Source organism: Typopeltis vanoorti, chromosome 3 (assembly GCF_054136105.1).
Source record: "Typopeltis vanoorti isolate ZY-2024b chromosome 3, IOZ_Tvanoo_1.0, whole genome shotgun sequence".
Taxonomy (NCBI): Eukaryota; Metazoa; Arthropoda; class Arachnida; order Uropygi; family Thelyphonidae; genus Typopeltis; species Typopeltis vanoorti.
In genome coordinates, this window is record NC_143551.1 from 3,527,515 (window position 1) to 3,533,514 (window position 6,000).

Consider the following 6,000-nt stretch of genomic DNA (forward strand, 5'->3'; position numbering starts at 1 on the left):
ACGAGGCCCAGAAGCATCGTTCACAACATACCTCTCCTTAAACTGATTCACTGATAACTACCTCAGACAACCCATTCCACTCATTCACCATCCTGCTAATGTTTTAGTACCATTCATGGGATGGGTTTATGAAGAAGAGTGACACTGGTTCTCATGTCAAAATCGGAGATATCCATCTCTCATTATACTCCTAAATAAATCCAGGCACAAATTTTCAAGATTATTTAACTAAATTTAAATAATTAGTATAACAAATTTGGTTTGGAAATCACCAATGAAAAGATACTCTGAAAATAGATGGCAACATGGAAAACATCCATAAATTTATATTGAATAGGAGAGAGAAATTGGTCTAATCATTAAACTTTCTGTATATACAAGATGGTGTTAAAACAGATTTTAATATAACTTGAAATGGATCTGAGATTTGGATTAAAAATGAAACAGCTGATCTAAGTGAGAGATCACAGACATGAATGTTCTCAGAAAAATTATTGGAATGAACACTGTAATGATCACAGAAGTATATTTTAAAAAATGAAGATATTAGGAGAAACATGGCATTGTTATCATTCAAGAATTATATATCATTCATTTATGCGCCTACTTAGTGCAATTGGAAAAAAACGATGCGCCATTCAATTAGAAAAGGCTTAAATTCGATTCTCATCATAACAGGAGGAACCTTTATGTGGACTTTTTCAATTGATGGTGAGTTAGCCAATCTCATACAGAGGTAGCAGAGGTTTTTCTCCCAGAAACTTGGGATTTTCATCCTGCATACAAACAAATCGACCCTTCAAAACACATGCAATTTACAGACCAAAAATACTAGTTGTGGTGGTAGTGGGCAGTAGATGGCGTTGATGTAGAATGTAGATGATTGGTACTAGAGGTTCGGTATAGTGGTGGAGACAGAGAGTTGTACAGTGGGTGTCCTGCCACGATGAGTCTTCAGACTCCATGGAGGTGTTATGAATAATAAGAATGTAAGCAAAGGTGATATGGTACTTAAACAGAATGGGAGAAGAAAGGCTAAAACTGATGTTTGAATCATGGAAGGAAAAAGCTCTAAACAAAGTCCAAGATCTAGATGGATTAATAGTCTTAGAGACTGAATTCTGAGATCTAACATGACAAATAACAATGATTTAGAAGAAAATGATTGATAGGAAGTAGCAATAATGTAAACTGAATTATATAGAATTGTGGTATACTGTACATCCATTAAAGATACATTACAGGAATTTATTATGACTAATAATTTCATGTTGGATGGGTAGAATTTTATAAAATTTGGCATTTAGGATCTCTTAAAATTGCAAGTCTTTCAATTTTTTGTTCTCCTTGGACCATTTTGTATTATTATTATAATATAATAATTGAATTATAATATATAATTTGTAGTGACAAATGTCTTAGGCAAAATGAATAGAGAGAACAAGAGGTTCAAGAGTTTTGGATTTGGTCATAGCATCAGAAGAGCTGATAAGTGAGATGACATCTCTCCCACCAGTTAGAAAGTGACCATGTGGTTTTGACTAGGAAAATGAATAGACATGCAGGAGTATCAAAGAGACAGGAACATATGTGGAATTATAAGGCAGGTGATTATAATAGTCAGATATCAACTAGTAGCACTTCCATGGAGGGCAGAATTCGAAGGCCAGGTTATCATTAGTGCTTGAGAAATTGTGAAGGAATATTTGTTAGCAGCAATAGTAAACTGCATTCCACGAGTAAAGAAGAGAAAACACAATTTGGTGTAAAGTGGATGACAAACAATATTAAACAGGAACTGCAAGGAGACAGGTGAAGACAAGATGCATTAAGAATATAAGACACAGGCAGGGCCGGCTCTACCGACAGTGCAAGACGTGCATTTGCATGGGGCAACAAGTTTTTTGGGGCGGCAAAGTTGGTATAAACTATATGAAAAATAAGGAAGAAGGGGTGGCAAAATATGCTATGGCACTGGGCGACTATACGAAAAATAAGGGAGAAGGGGCAGCAAAATTCCTAGGGGCCGGCCCTGGACACAGGCCAGGAGAGTGACTAGAATGGCAAGGAAGGTGAAACTGGAATATGAGAAGAGATTGGCCCTAAGATCCAAAGAAAATCCTTTGGAATTTTTTAGCTATGTGGCCAGTAGGAGAAGAAATGATTGTGGAAGAATGACATCATGGGATAAAAATGGGAATAGAGTGACTGATGCAGAGGACATAGTGGAATTGTTCAATGAGCACTTTATTGGAGTATTTCATCCTGGAAAAGAAGGTTTTAATACTAAAAGGATACAGCAGGTTCAATGTTTAGAGGTGCAAGAGGAGAGTGTGTTCCAAATACTGAGTACTCTGGATGTCAGTAAAGCTGTGGGACTGGATGGTATTTCACCACGAGTTTTAAGAGGATGTGCTAAAGAACTGACAGCTCCTTTTCAATGAAAGTCTGGCTGTGGGAAAGGTACCCAGGGAATGGAAGGAAGGTAAGATAGTGCCGCTGCACAAGGGCGGTAGCAGACTGGAAGTGTCTAATTCAGTGGCGGCCGGTGAAAATTTTAAATGGGGGTGCTACATATACAAAAAAAAAAAAAAACTTTTTTGCCTAATCAGTAACGAATTTATTAATAAATAAATTTACATATTAAAAATATTTCATCCTCTCCACGAACAAACACCAATAATAAAAGTTTCGTATCAATAGCAATGACAAGTGCAAATGAATATCGGCGTTAGATCACAGTGCATTTGTTTCGTGTAACGATAATTGAAAAAATATTATTCTTTTCATTTTTCAACAGTGACACTCGTCATAATTCAGCCTTGTATCTATAAAAAATAAATAATTGTTATTTTAACAAAATAAAATAAGATTCACAAAAAATAGTTCACCACCCACACCGCAGAAATAAGGCACGTAAGGATACTAAAAATACATTGCCGTTTGAGCAGTTACAGTTGGGTATGACGTAACATGCAATGACAAGAGCAAACGAATATCGCTGTTAGATCGCAGTGCATTTGTTTCGTAATCTAAAGCGTTAAACGAACAATTGCAATCATTAACTATTCAATCAATGTCAAAATATATAAGCTGTAACCTTTAACATGTACTGCATTTGTATAATGTAAGCATAGTTATTATTTATTAACACAGACAAAATTTAATTTTTTCCTTGGGGTTGCTGCAGTGTCGCAATGCTTATGTACGGGCCGCCACTGGTCTAATTATAGGCCCGTTTGTGTGTTATCAGTAGTTAAGGTCTTGGAGAAATTAGTGAGGGACTATTTACAGTGTTGGGCAGATGAGGGTTTGTTCAGGGGTGTGCTCTTGCTTTGGTAATATGATTGTCTTTTATAATAAAGTGAAAAGAGCAGTTGATGAGGGGAAAGTCATATACTGCCATTTTCGGGGATTTTGCAAAGGTGTTTGACAGGGTGCCACATCATAAGCTGATATTTAAGTTGCAGCACATGGGTTTAAATGTCGAGTTAGTCAACTGGATTCAGGATTGGCTGTCAGATAGGTATCAGAGGGTTGTGTATGGTGGGGCAATATCATCGAAGCAGAAGATTACAAGTGGGGGTTGTAAAGGCTCAGTACTGGGACCTGCATTGTTCAACCTTTATATCAATAACATTGTCAATGGATTGCAAGGGGATATTCAGTTGTTTGCGAGTGATGTGAAGATGGGAAGGGTTATCAGTAATAGTGCAGATGTGGCAGCCCTGCAAGAGGATTTGAATAAGCTAGACAGATGGGCAAATGAATGGGGGACGTCGGTTAATGCAGCAAAATGTAAGGTCTTGAAGTTTGGGACATATCGATGGGATGCTGCATACTCTATTGGAGGAGCTATACTGGACTAAGTAGGGAAGACAAGAGATCTGGGGGTTGATGATTGATAGAAACCTGAAATTCAGAGCACATATTGCAAAGGTGGTGAAGTTAACACAGAATTGCTGCAGTACTGAGATGGATGCTGACCTGCAGAGATAAAAGAGTTATCATTCCTTTGTATAAGACCCTGATCATTAGACTATTGTTCTCAAATTTGGTCCCCTGGATTTGAAGGGGATAAATTAACTGTAGAAAGGGTACAGAGGCAGATAACAAAGATGGCTTCAGGACTGTACAATGTTAGTTATGAGGATCGGCTTAGGAAATATGGACTGTAGAGTTTGGTGGATTAAAGGAGAGGTGACATGATAGTGACCTTTAAACTGTTGTGAGGCAGTTACAGAATGGACATTGGGGAGTTCTTTTGCTTGGTGGAACAGCAGGAAGAAGGGGTGACAAGGGGCCATCCCTGGAAGTTACAAAAGGAAGCTGTGAGTAAGAGGGTGAGGAGTGGTTTTTTTGCTGGGAAGAGTGGTTGAACCGTGGAATGCATTGCCTGAGACATTGGTGAGAGAAGAACGGTCAATGAACTTAAAGAGTTGTATGATAGACTTTGTGTTTTCTAAGAAGGACCTCCCACGATGAGTCTCTTCACTCCATGGAAACCTGAATAATAATCTCTAAGAACTTTTATTATTGATGATGTTTTTATGCAATCAAAAGCTTTTAAAAATCTATGAAGGCCATGTGAAGAGGAAGGTTGTATCCTTTGTATTTTTCAGTAAGCAGGCTTATTGATTGAATACGGTCTATTGTTCTGAAGTTCTTTCTGAAACGAGCTTGTTGAAAGGTTTTTTATTGAATCAAGTCTAGTTTCTAATCTGTTGGTTATAATTCTAGTGATAAACTTATAAATGTGGGATAACAAACCAGTGTTTTGGGGTGTTTCTCCCTTTTTGATGCATCTATTGAAGAGGATTTTCAATTCTTGTTTTAGAATATCCCCACCTTCTTTAATCATCTATTATTAAACTGACCTCCCCAGCAGCTCTATTGTTTTTCATTTAATTTAAATGCTTTTTCAATTTCAAAGATTTCTAATGGAAGTATGTCATAGGTATTGTCATAATTTGTTTTTTCTGTTGATTCTGAAATTTTCTTTCTGTCTTCACTTTTATACAGATTCGTGTAGAAATTTTTTGCTTCTGTGATTTGTTGCTAAATAATTTTCTTCCATTTTGGTCTTCAAGAGCTGTACTATTGTTTCTTCCAAATGAAAGGTTATTTCTTAGAATTCCGAGGTTTCATTTTCATCAATGATTTTTTGGATCATATCATCAATCTCTCTTTTTCTTAATATCTTCTTTTATAATTATTCGTATTGCCTTATTTATTACTTTTATTTCAGTAGAAATAAATTCAGTAGTGTTCCTCTTTTCCCTTCTGCAATCAACTGTTTTCTCTTTTCAATAAGGTTTATTGTTTTTTCAGATGGTTTCTTGGTCCAGCTCCTTTTGTTTTCTTTTAAATTTTGTGCGGATTCAATAAGAATATTTCTTATTTTTTCTTATTCCTGGTCAATGCTTATTCCTGTATTTGATATAATTTGTATATTTTCTTTAAGTTTCTTTTCCACTGATACCTTGAAGATATCCCTGTTGGTGTAAAGTGTTTCTGCCTTTATAATATTTTCCCTTTTTTGTGATACAACTAGCTTTTACCAGTATTTCTATTTTCTCTTTCACCATTCTGTGATCAGAGGTGATGCCAGTATGGACCATCTTCTGTTGAGTCTCTTCTTGAAGAAGGTATTCATAGCTTTGAATTTAGTCAGTTGCGGTGGCACACCCAGAGGGTGGCTCCTTCCAAAGAAAATGGAAAAATACTAGAAAATTTTTCATTTTTTTGTATTTTAATTAGGAATATTATGTTGAAAATGTATGTTGTGTCGTGTCTTCTATTTCTATACTACTTATGAAATAGCGATCATTGCAGATGCTCAGTCATAGGTCGTATGAGATGCATAGTGTGTATTCTCAAATTGTCTACTCAACTCGAGCCTCCACCTCCAGATTAAATCCTGAGTCCACTATTGGTCAGTTGCAAGAAGTTCATTTGCATTTCTCCTTTTTCATTCTGAAAGCCAGATCCATATTTCCC